Here is a 13333-nt window from a genome sequence, read left to right as displayed (position 1 = left end):
ATTGGCTGGCTGCGCTACTGCACGGCTCCCCGGCCTTCAGACAGAGTCAGTCGGCCCAGCGTTTCGTCCGCCGGCCGCCGGCGGGTCGTCGCAATCAAGGAGGTTAAAAAAAATTGCTTGGTCGCAATTCGTTCGCTTAGTTGAAACGAAGCCAGGACACGTTTGTGAATGGAAGAATTTGCCTTTCTTTACTTGGTTTGTTTGTACACTGTATCTAGCTCCAAGTCAAGGTCGCTTCACACAGGCGCTGCACAAGCGCACATGCGACGCTTCGCTGACTGATACGCCAGTAGGAAAATATAAGGCCTCTTGAAGGCGGGCTTTCACCCAATATTACCAGGACCTTTTTGCACTGAAGAATCCGACCGAAAGCGGGTTTGAAACAGAGTTTTTGAATGTACTGCCGCAACTTGATAGCGAAAGTACTGAAATTATGGAAAGGGAGATCACCCTGAGCGAAATTGAAGACGCTATCGACAACTTGAACTCGGGTAAATCACCGGGACCTGATGGGATCAGTTCAGCGTTTTATAAGAAGTTTAAAGTAGAAATCGCGGGTCGCCTTCATGGGGTGATTACGGAATCTTTTGAGATTGGCCGACTGCCTCCTTCCTTTTCCAAAGCTCACACGGTTTTGATTCCGAAGGGGGAGACACCTGAAATATTGATAAAAGTTACAGGGTACAGACCAATAACGTTAACCAACACAGATTATAAAATACTCATGAAAATCTTGGCCAGAAGATTACAAAGTGTTGTAACAGAGATAACAGGCCCGCATCAAACATGCGGAATTAAGGGCAGAACAATCTTTTCAAACATTCATGTGGCTCGAAGTATCCTCGAGTACTGCGATGCAGACCATCGCACTGTAGCTATGGTACAGGTGGACCTTGAAAAAGCTTTTGACCGCGTGTGTCATAGCGTTCTCTTTTCTATTCTGGAACATGTTAAAGTAGGATCTGTTGTCACCAAAGGTATAAGGATGGCGTACAATAACTGTACCACCAACATCATAGTTAACAAGAAACTTACAGAACAGATAAGTGTTTACTCCTCAGTGAGGCAGGGATGTCCTTTGAGTCCCCTGCTATTCGCTCTCTACCTAGAGCCATTGTGTGCCAGGGTAATTGCCAGTGGCAGTATCCGAGGCTTTTGCGTGCAAGCATGCGAGATAAAAGTACTGGCGTACGCGGACGATGTGGCATTCTTTTGCGCGGATAAAGAAAGCATCAGCAACACTCTGTCTCTGACACAGAGATTTTGCGAGGTCACAGGTAGCAAGGTCAATTTGAGCAAATGTGTAGGTTTGTGGCACGGCGAATGGGATGAAACACCGTCGGTTTATGGGGGTATGCAGTGGTTCACCACGCCATCCAAGTATTTGGGCGTGCCTTCAGATCGTTATAAAGAAAACACGGCGTACTGGGGGGAGAGGGTTCAGCAGGTGCGTGCGAGCACGTTACCGTGGGGAGGTAGGCAGTTGTCCATTTTTGCGCGGGCAACCGTGTGTAACACGTTTTTAGTAGCCAGACTCTGGTACGTTATGCAGGTGTTGTCATGTGCCAGAGTCCATGTACAGAAGTTCCATCGCGTATTTGCAGTGTTTGTCTGGCAGTCTTCGTTTGAGCGGACGAGCCGTAGTAATTTGTTTAGAAGAGTTGGGGATGGGGGTCTGGGGCTTACACACCTGTTTGTCAAGCAGGTAGTGTCCAGATTTTTGTATCTAAGGGACCAGTCACACCCTTTTGTTCGAACATGCGTACAAATCCTGTTGGCCTCGGCACTACCGGATTATGTTGTGTCAACCGTAGATTACATATCGTACAGAGGGGGCGGGTACCTGCGTGAAGTGGTGTCAGCCTTTCGTTTCCTGTCGGTGCGTTTTTCTCTAGAGTATCTTTCCACTGTGACCCGTAGAAGACTATCTAGAGATTTAGTGGAAACCTTGTTTCCAGAACCATTGTATCGCTCCATGTATAAGAGTAGCCACGGCACTGACGTGCTAAGGAGAGTCAAGAAAATGTCTGTTCCGGGCGGGATTAAGTCTTTATTTTTCAACTTGCATACGAGCACTCTCCCTGTCATGACATGGCAGGAAAAGCGAGGATTTTATCTGCCCTGGGGAGCTGACTGCTATCTGTGCAAGAAGCCGGAGACCATAGAACATGTTTTTCTAGACTGCTGGGATGCAGTGTTCTTCTGGGATGTCCTGCAGAGAACAATTAAGAAAGATCTACCCTTGACTGCTCAAGGCATCCGCTATCTCGAGATGCAACCAGATGTAATCCCGTACGACCTCATTTTTCTTCTAGGGTTGCACGCAATATGGCAAAGCAGGGTAGCGGTACGGCATAACGATGTAAATGCCCGATCCGTTCATGGTTATTTTATTGAAAACGTGTCCAAGGTCCGCGAAGTTTTAAAAATGTGTTTTGACGATGATGTTCTGGATTTATTTAACAAATTGATTGAAATGAGAGTGCATTGGCATGTAAATATCATTTAAGCTGCCGTGAAGTGAAGTGATTGTTTGTTACACTGAGAATATGATGTTTTGAAGTGCTTTTGTTAAATTTTGCAATAAAGAAAAAAAAAAAAGGCTTCGTGGCCGAGTGGGCTGAGGCGTTAAGTAGTTCACCGCAAATGTTTTGCAAGTCACGAGTTCGAATCCCCGCGGGTACGTGCCTTTTTTTTTTTGTAAGTTAACTTTTATGCTTTCCGCCGATGTTTTCTATATTGAGTTCATCTTTTTTTTGGGCCGCAACGTTCATGTCTACACGAACTAGTTCACAAAACACGCGCAGGCTGGCACTGGCGCGCTAGCGACTTCTCGTTGGCGTGCTGTTGCCATAAGCACCGACTGCTTGCAGGCAGTGGGCACAGGCCAGAATGAACAGACCCTTGGCCTGGTGCGAACACGCTTTTTACGATACAGGCATGAGGGAGGCAAGCTCCAAATATGGGGGAAAAGCGCATGACATTTGGGCGTCTGCGGGTACGCGGAGGGCGTTCATGCACTGCGTAGGTCTCGGCTAGTGAATGCTACGACTACAAGCCGTCCTGGGAGGCTTATCTTGTGCATTTTACAGCCGCCAACATGGCAGAAGCGCGGTACGATGATTACTGAGATATTGAGAATGCCCATCCAACAACGCCATTGGTTATGTTTTACAGAACCGAAACCGAAACCGAAACTTGTTTGATTGCTAACCTTGGGCATCGTCCAATCACGGCGCCCCTCCTCTCAACGTCACAGCCTTAGTTGGTGCGGCCGCCGCAAACCGCGCATGGTAGTTTTTCTTCTTTCGCGCTTTGTAAAATAATTACCGATTTGTCAACCGGATAAACCATGAAAAGTGTGCTAATTTGAGCCAGTCTACGCAGTGCAAGCAAAAACGGGAGCTTGACAAATTCACTTCAGTGTCCCTTAAGTGAACGGCCAACCTATGTTGCAGCCGTGAAGAAGTCCAGAAGCCGTATGCAAAACGTAACTTGTTTACTTCATAGCGAAAGATGAGCCGAAGCCAAAGAACAATGCCCCAACGGGCGAGGTTACAGTACAGGACTCGAGCAGAGTGACAGCATTGATCCACTGCTGTAACAGGAATGAAATACAGCGCTTGGAGGGGTCGTATTTATACCCAAAGCGCTAACGGTCAAAACAAGCGTTCCCTCTAGATTGTGCACCCGACACGAACGGCACAGACACACACACAACACTCTTTCCAGAGTTCGTGAGCAGTCGGTAGTAGCGGCGCACGCTGAGTCCGAGAGAGAGGAGAGAGGAGGTCTCCGCTGCGGACGCGGGGCTTCTGCGTCCTTGGGCAGGTCTCTACGTGTTGCATCGGCACGCCACCGTAGTTAGTTTGATCAAGCCGATAGATAGGCGCCAGAGACCCAGGCTTGTCGGAGCTTGCTGCGCCGCACAGCCAAGGAGTATTGAAACAAAGCCCAGCGGCGGGCTCATTCGTAACAGGGTGGAACAGAGTTGAGTGAGTTACCAAAGGCTAATTCTTTCGAATTTAACCCAGTTGTGTGTTGTTTTCATGGCCCATTTAAATAAAGCTTCTGTACTGCGTTCGCGTGTGTACTATTTCACCTTTCCCACGCTATTACCTTTGACCGTGCGTTTGTGTAGACTGACTGACCATTCTTGTACACTGAGAAGTTCGTTTTCCAGCATGCCCTTCAGTGTATTCTCATCTTTTATTTTTGCGAGAACGCTAAATAATGTTTTTTCTTGTTGCTCTGGGCACTCCTATAACGCTTGGGTCGCTTGTTTCCTTGATAGGTCAGTAGGCATATTTTTCTGAGTGAAATATTTTTGTTAGTATGATAGGGCAGCGGTAGTTTGCTGATGTGCTGTACTATTTTGGCTTCTGCAGTAACTGCACAGCAAGCATACTGTCGGGCTTGCCAAGATGCTTCTATGCAGCTTTTATCGTCGGCCCTTGCCACGCATGGAAACGGCAAAACAAAATATTGAAATAAAATCCTTGGATCGCATATAGTCGGGTACAACCCCCTGCGTGTTTTATATATGAACCATCCTACCAAGTAATTGATGCGAGGAATATGGGTCACTAACGATAAGGGTCAGCGGAAGTCTATTTATACAGAAGTTCCGGATGACATCGAGAAAACGAGGCCGGGGATAGAGGGTTCCATGGGTGCGCCGTATCGGGACACAAGATCGGGCTAGGGGAGAAGCTTCTGCCACCGGGAATTTACGTGGGAATGTCTACTGCGGACCTGCTTCCCGCCCTGGATTTTTCAAACCGATTGATTGATTGATTGATTGATTGATTGATTGATTGATTGATTGATTGATTGATTGATTGATTGATTGATTGATTGATTGATTGCGAGGTTTAACGCACCGACGCTACACAGGTGATGAGGCGCGCCGTAGTGGAGGGCTCCGGATTAATTTCGACCACCTGGGGATCTTTGAACAAAGGGCGCTTTCTCTTCTCGCCTCCATCAGAAAATTTTTTGCAAGCTGAGAAGAGACGTCAAACGTGGAAATCAGGGGTTTATCCAGAATTCCGATTTTGGAGGGGGTGTCGATCGCGAGGTCCTCCTAATGGGTTGTTGGGAGGATGTTGGGGGGGGGGTGTATAAATTTCTTGGCCGGGTGCTGCTGGTTGTGGGATCTTTTTTGGAAAAGTGGGGGGGGGGGTCGAAATCCTTCTGGAGGGGTGTTGGGGGTGTTGGGGGGGGGGTGTTGGGGGACGTGTATAAATCTCTGTTGGGAATGGAGTCAGCTGCCGATGGACGCGGCCAGTAGGGAAGCTGTGAGCGGGAAGGTGATGTGGCGTAGGGATTCTTTTCAGTTATCCATAAGGAAACTAGGTTGACGGGAAGTGAGTTGCGTTCACGTGGGAAGGAGAAAGGACGATGATGCACGTAATAAGATTGCTGTGGGAGGAGACGGGAGTAAAGCTTCAGTAGAGGAGCAGATTTATTCCGTACATCAACATAATTACAAGAATAAAACACAACATATATAGAGAAAGCTGGACAAGCACAAGAAGGACAATCGCGGTGTAAAAAAAAAAAACGAAATAACGCTACACCCCTAATTGCTACGCGCACGTTCGCTGGGGAGGAAATTGAAGGGACAATGTTCTCCCGTATAACCTTTTCCACGATGAATGTATACAGACACGCGTGGTCACGCGCAGCCGCGAACAGGGACCTCTGGCGGTGTCTCTCTCATTCCGTAAATGGGTCAGGGCTGAGCGTGTTCACGCGGTGTACGTGCTGCGTGGCTGACAAGTAATTCGCGACCCTGGTGATGACCTCCGGAAAATGTGCCACGCTGTGGGAGTGTACCGGGCGCGCTTTGTGTGTGCGTTGCTGTCGGCGGTGTTTAGCGAAGCAGCGGGCAGCGCTGCTTTGTGTGCTCCTGTCACTGCCAGGTCATGGAAGTGACCGTTACGTGGGCCGGCCCTGACGACGGGGCAGGCTTGTTGGTTTGACCTGGGCAACCGAGGCTGGGCGGCCCCGTCGGCGAGGAAGCGGAAAGTACGAAGGAAGCCCGAAATAAAAGGAGAAAGAAGGGACAGAAAAAAGGAAGGGGAAAAATTGTGAGGCAGAAGGATGTTGAAGTAAACTAGGGTGAATGGTCGTTATGGCGAATGAAGGTAGGTAACAGGCTGAGGCGTATATACCGTTTAGGGCGATCAAAAATTGGCGCGCCGATTGAGGTGACGTCACCATTGGCTCCGGACATCTGTTTTATAATGTCAGCTGGGGCTGTTCGATTTACTGTTCTCGGACTCGGCGCGGACTCCCCGAGAACCGGCCCGGCGTTCGATTTTTCTGTCTCGCGAAAAGTTCAGCCTCGAGCTGTGGTATCACGCAATGCAAGAATGACGTTCTGCATTACGCAGTGCCACGCGTAGGCCACATTAAAAATGCATGCGCGGTGCTGTCGATCGCCGAATTTGCAGAGTTGCGCCCATGAACTGGTCACTCTGGTGTATTGCGGCGAAGCTGGGCCCCGGGATTTCCTTGAACTGTGGGTGCGAACGAGTTGGGGGGCTAATGCCGAGGGCTAAGACATGAAGTTGGGCTGTCGGTACAGAGCATTATAAGATATGAGCGTACGAGGACGGGGACATGAGGAGGAAACACAGTGCCATTCTTGCAGCAGTTGGGACTAGAAACAAGGGACCTCAGGTGGTGGTGGTGGTGGAGAAGATTTTTTTCATTAAAAAGAACCATATAAGGCAAAACGGTACTGCCGAAGAAAGAATTTAGTACGTAGACTAAGGTAGAAAGCTGGGCCAGTTGGTTCGTAGTCTTTTGAAGTGGGAACCAGGGCTAAGACGCTACACAAGGGGAGAATACAGACGCGGAAACCTTGTCCAGGAAGCTGAAACAGCCCTCTCGCCAATCCCGAATCACCGGAAAACGAACGCTGCAAGGTGCAAGTAATGCCCTATTTCCACGCAATTTCTCACAACATGAAAAGGATAGCCCAAAAACATGGTGCAAAAATGGTATTTTCTGCCCCGCGCAAGCTCTCGGGCTTGTGTGCTCGTATACACAACAAGCAACCCAAGAAAAATTCCTGCAAAGCGCAGCGTCGAACAAGATTCGTTGACTGCGCAGACCGTGTTATATATTCAATTCCGTTGTCCGGAAAAAAGGTGTACATCGGCCAACGGGATGACATGTATTAGCGAACGAATTCGCGAACACCGCGCGTACCTCAACAATGGTATACAGCAACTTGGCGGAACACATGTGCGCCAATGCCGTTGCAGCCCGGATCTGAAAAGCGTCTCCATATTGGGGCGAGGTGCGACGAAGCAGGAGCGGGAGATTATTGAAGCCTTCGTTATATATAAACACGGTGAAAAATGTGTCAGTGAACCCTCTGTGGTAATCACCGAAAAAGAAATAGCTTTTGTGCCTTGCTGGCCTCCTTGTTAGTAGGGCGTGGCTTTACTGCGCATGCGAAAGCGAAGGAACTGTGTATTTAGCCAGGGTAGTCCGTTTCCAATAAATCAGTTGTAAGTCCAGTGTCGTCCGTGTCTGTATTCTCCCCTTGTGTAGCGTCTTAACACTGGTTCCCACTTCAAAAGATTAGTACCTAGATTCAACAGAGAAATAGAAAAAGACAGAGGAACGAGAAAGCCTGATCGGAATCATTTTAGTACGGCAGACGAGCCGTCTCTGAAATGAAGGAATGGATGGCGTGACAAACATCTCCATGGCAGTGGCCTATAGCTTCGTGCCCGTAAAAGACAAAAGCAATGATCTATAAGCACCTTCTTCTGCTTCTTCTGCTTCTTCTTCTTCTTCTTCTTCTTCCTCCTCTTCTTCTTCCTTCTCTTCTTCTTCTTCTTTTTCCAGCACTATTTCCAGATGAAGCTAAATCTACAACCCCAGTGAATTGTCATTTCGCTTGTGGGCTTTAAAAATATCCCATCAATCTTCTTGCAAAACACCTCATGCCTTCCATTTCGGCTGGGCGGATCCAGTGGTCGAGTGGACTGGTTTCATCGCCACTACTGAAAAAAATACCACTATGGACTCTGTACAGATGACTAACCATATGACCTGCGGCCTGTGTTTTACGTATGTCGCGTGACCTAACCACTTCGAAGTAATGTTCGGCTGGTGTTTGCTATTTCCACGTGGACGCTGCTCCGTCCGCGCCGTCCGCCATGAGCTGTGATTCACGCAGTAGCTCGCTGCCCTCAACCCGTACCAATCCCCTCACGTTAGATAAACACACCCTTAACCTTATAATACGGTTCGCCACTAAAGAGCGGTCTAGCGCGAGTTATATAGCGATGGCCTACACCAGTGAATGGACCATTCAATGCTGAACAATTGTCCTGTGAAAAACTGATGCCGCCTCCCGAAGACCACGAACTCATACGAGCCCCCTTCAACCATAAATGCTCCCCTCCCAACTCCCCCCCCCCCCCCCCGCCCCCCAAGGCCTCCGGCCTTCCCTTTTTGAATAAAAGATTTAACAACAACAACAACGATGAGCGCGCGCTCCGCTGCGATAAACCCGGCCAATCTCTCTACCCTTTCTTGTAACTCCTCTCCAACCTGGATCTTCCGCGCATGCGCATATGGTTGCGCCGGAGGAGGTTTCTGCGAACACAAGTCCACTTGATTTCCCTTTCGCCTGTGTATTTAAAGCTCGCTTTAAAATACGTTTTCTTTTAATCGAACGATTTGCCTAATCGGTTAGGCGCGTCTAACAGCAACACGGCCTTCACAGCATAAGTTTCGCTTATGCAGGTCTCCCAGCAAAACGAAAATAATGGAAACGTTGCTATGCTAGGTATGCAGCGATAGATTCAAGAAAATTTTTCTTTTTCAGGCTATCACGGTCCTGTTCTAAGGACGCCCGTTCCCACAGGGCGGATGCCCTCATACCAACGCCTCGACTTCGACCAATAAAGCTCAATCATCATCATCATCAAACTTCACTGATGTTTATGTGCGGACTCGAAGTGATCGTACTACGGACGATGGTCCTGCGTGTGCTGGCATCCTGTCACTTCGGCCGCCATGGGACAACGGTGTGCTCTTCCAAAAGACACTGCAGTGCTTTATGACGATGGCTCACGGCTGACTCGGTATCTTGCCGCCCTCATGCCTGACAACACTGCTCAGGACTTCAGGCAACTTCTTTTGCTGCATTTTGCGTGCATCAAAACTTTCTGGGTCTAAGGCTGCTTCGGTCTGTGGTTGCGATTTGGGTATACGGGCTCAACGAATCCAAATGTCCCATGAAGGCATGATCAGCCACATACAGAACAGTTCGGAGATTTCCATAATTGAATTGATTTATTCATCAAGAGTGCCCTGAATAATCCTTATCCTCCGACACAAGGATTTCCGCTACGTTATGGTTTTCAACCACAAAACAACCATATTGTTCGCGCACTTATGCTGTGAGTCAGTCGGTTATACTCCATCTGCTAAAAGATGACCATACTATTTCACTTGTTCTCTCTTTGCTTTACTTGTTTGACAGGCGAATGTCAGACGAAGGATAACTGCTGAGATACGAACAAATGCAGTATTATAGAACTTTCAGATACACTAAACATTTTCCAAGCGTCATAAGTGACCCGTAAAGAGAGGCTGCTTTTTAAGCGCTCTAAATGGGTACAAAACTCATTATGTTCCGCAGAAAATCCGTAAAAACGGCCTGCCTAATTTCCTTTAATCACCACTATTTCAGCAAGTAATAAGTAACATTCTTCTTCTCTTTCTATATATTTTAAACTCTAATCTTTGGAGGCTTCACCAGCAGTTCTTAATTTCAGAACCTCCTACGTTGTTTTCACCCACTCGTGTGTTTGGGCACATTTGTTAAATAAAATAAAATTCACCTAAATATTTAACTAAAATGACATTTAAGTGGAATTGCATGGAGTGAACATGCCTGCACATGTTCTACAGCTGCTCGCATAAATAGCCTGAGAGGAATACACGCGGGTACTCACACAGCAGTCGAGACGCAGCAGCGGAGATGGCGGGCCAATCCGTCGGGACGCCGCGTCGTGTCCAGCCGTAGTGCAGCTGACCGCGCGCGCGTGTACGTACGTAGCACTAATGCGTATCCACGGGCAACAGCGTAGCGGCCATTCAATCACAAAGCCATGCCGCGTGGCGGCAGCGCCGATGGCAACCCTGGGCCCGGTTGGGAAGCGGCCGCCCAAACGCAGATCATTAGCCTTGTCCGACCTCAACCTATGCGCGTGGGAGACGAACCGCGGGAATTCGTTTGACACGGCCGATCGAAGCTGCGGCGTTCGGGAGCACTGCCCTATTTTTCAGCCCCGCTCCAAGCCGGTCGACATGCCCCGCCTTGTTTAATGCGCGTGACCAGCTAAAATAAATGAATTCATTGGCCTGCTCGATCTTTCCCCGCTGCTATTGCTTCCATAGTAACAATGTTGTGCATGATGGGGAACATAGCACAAACGCTGTCCTTGTAATATGCTTAGCTAATATCTTAGCTGAGCATATTTCTAAGTTGACTCATCGAAGAAACCCGTCTGTCCATCTGCAACTTTTTTTGGGGTCACACTTTAACCGCGCACAAAAATGCTACTATTAACCCTAGGTCCTTAACATTTCCATTTAAGACTTCTGTTCTTGTATAGCTCCTAAAAAGGTCTTCCCCGCGATGCATTTGTGTATAGTAGTGAAACCAACTTTAAACGCCTCCTCAAGGATACAGTGGCCTTTATGGGGGCATTTATGCCCCAGAGATTCATATTTGCATATTTCCCTCTACTTTCCTCCAAGTAAACAATGTCTTCCCAGCATAACACGTGTGAACAGCGAAAGTAAGACTTTGAAAAGGCTCGACAAATGGCGCTTCATGTGGATACACGGGTTCTGCGGAGGTATTTAATAAAAGGCCTTAGGGTCTTTCCGCTTTGGTATGATGCTGCTTATATGGCTCCTGAAAAAAGTCTTCCCAGCTATTCATTTATGTCTAGCAGTGAAGCCGACATTACAAGAGCTTGCGGCATAAAAGGGCGGCTTACGCGTTTATCATAAAATTCCCACTTTGGAGTTTGCAAATTCTTCCTTTTTAATTTGCTATCTCAAAATGAGGTCGCAGCCCGAAACTCAGTAGTTACAACAGGGAGAGAGAGAGAGAGAGAGAGAGAGAGAGAGAGAGAGAGAGAGAGAGAGAGAGAGAGATTTTATTCTCTAAACAGCTCTAGTCTGGGCTGTCGTGCCACAGCCTCTTCATTAGGAGGCGGCTGGCCCGTAGAACTCCCAGAGATCCGCACTAACACGAAGGAAGTGGGCCGCCAAAAGTTCTTGCGTCGACTTGAAATCCACGCCAGGACCCGGGTCCAACCAGTCCTCCCAGGAAGCGACGCCGGAACGCAGGTGTGGTGGTAGGTGTGGCGGATGGCACTCCCAGTGAAGGTGTCGCCCTGATTGATGGGAAGGGCAGTTGGATGTAGGGCAAGTGGGACGCCAGAGGATGCCATGCATGTAGTGGACACGGGATGGAGTGACAAGACAGCAGGTTTGTGCTTTCCGGAGAAAAAGAGATGTGTTAGTTGCACAAAACACATAGCAGCTGTATTACCTAACTCGACGCCAAATATGCTACTGCGAAACCGTTAGGCAACTATGAAAAAAATCTCTATTTCATTTACGGGCCGCAAAACTTGCGTAGACGTGATTCTTCAGGCCTGCTTGGGGAAACTCAACTGAAACTAAGATCAATATTGCGGGCGCGTTCCCACTAACCTAGTGGAAGGCCCTATAGGACGTTATTCTGCAAAATACCACGAAGGCGAAACGTAAGTTCGTGGTTCTTTGAAGAGATGGCCATGTCAAAGTGGAAATCGTGCCAATTTCAACAAAAACTTAAATGACGCCAGGTGATAAGGAAAACAAATCAGAGAGTGGCGACTCACCACGAACTTTCTCTCCCTGTTCCTATGACGTCAGTGAGAATAGTTTGTGATTGGCTGCCGTCGACAAAAGCAACCGCCAATAGACATGACGTTGCAATTGCACTGGCATTCCGGGCTAAGTTTGACCGCGTCGTTTGAATGCTAGCTCGGAGTTAACACTCTGGTTACTCTGGGCCTTTTCTGTTATAAGTCTAGGACTGTCTAGCTATCTATACAGTATTTTAAGGGCAACTTTTATGACGTTCTCGAGAGCAGTTGTGAACGGAGCCCAGAGACTCGGACCTTTCAAACCGGGAATAAGCTCCCCGTTATAAGAAAACTGCTGTGCACCAACAAATTCACATAGCTGCGTGCGGAATCGGCCGAGAATGAATGAAAGCTCCACGCGTCATGCCAGCTGCGCCGGCTTTCTTGCTCGCTTCCTTGCAGAGTCAAACGTCGCATCTTCGCATTTAATCCACTTCAGGTCAACGGTAATGCTTCTACTTTTTTATTTACAGCAGTTTAGTGTATCTTTGCAGGCCAACTTGTTATGGAACTCTAGTACTAGTCTCTTTAAAATTATAACAGGCAGTGCAAAAACAAATCCCCCCCCCCCCCCCGGAACTTTAAGGCTGCCTTTAACCATGTCAATAATATTCTTGCGCCGAAAACATTATTGTGAATGTCACAAAACATTCCCAGCACTTGCATGACGCCGTATCATTCCCAATTGTTCCCCACGCCTGCGTCTCTTTTCATGGCGTGGGGAATGTAAGGTTTCGACAACAGTGCCTGGACTAGCGGCTTGATCTTTTGCACTCCCTCACTCCCTCACTCGATTCTCTCTCTCTCTCTCTCTCTCTCTCTCTCTCTCTCTCTCTCTCTCTCTCTCTCTCTCTCTCTCTCTCTCTCTCTCTCTCTCTCTCTCTCTCTCTCTCCCGCCATCCCTCCCTCTCTCAAACTCTCTGTCACCCACTGGCTCACTCATTCACTCACGTGCCTCGTTTGGCAGGCACAAACCTTTCGACTGATTGATTGTAGGGTTTAACGCGCCGGCGTAGCGCAGGCGATGAGGCGCGCCGTAGTGGAGGGCTCCGGATTAATTTTGACCACCTGGGGATCTTTAACGTGCGCCGAAATCTCGTACACACGGGCGTTTTTGCTTTTCGCCTCCATCAGAAAAGCGGCCGCCGCGGCTGGCAATCGACCCCGCGTCCTCCAAAGCTTTTCACTTTCCTCCCATCATATTCTTTACCGCATCTTGTTGTCTCCTCCGCCGACAGTGAACATACAGGCTGCCCAGGAATCTTTCCACTTGAATGGGTACATGTGCGCCTGATCCGCACGAACATTCTTCAACACAAAACAAGACTGAAATTAAGACCCGGACCTAAGTCCTTTGTACAAGA

The 13333-nt window shown here is 48.4% G+C and overlaps 1 protein-coding gene across 1 annotated transcript in view; it reads right to left on the bottom strand.

Moving 5' to 3' along the window:
• LOC144144649 (lisH domain-containing protein ARMC9-like) overlaps positions 1-10076 on the bottom strand; it is a 48207-nt gene extending 38131 nt beyond the window's left edge. The window contains exon 1 of the mRNA XM_077676174.1: positions 9996-10076. The gene's annotated coding sequence lies outside the window, so the exon portion shown is untranslated. The remainder of the gene's footprint in view (positions 1-9995) is intronic.
• Positions 10077-13333: the final 3257 nt, after the last annotated feature.

Source organism: Haemaphysalis longicornis, unplaced genomic scaffold, assembly GCF_048455015.1.
Source record: "Haemaphysalis longicornis isolate Haplotype H1 unplaced genomic scaffold, Haemaphysalis longicornis Haplotype H1 scaffold_7, whole genome shotgun sequence".
NCBI lineage: Eukaryota > Metazoa > Arthropoda > Arachnida > Ixodida > Ixodidae > Haemaphysalis > Haemaphysalis longicornis.
The sequence above is the reverse complement of the archived record's forward strand: the minus strand, read 5'-3'. Positions and strand labels throughout refer to the sequence as shown.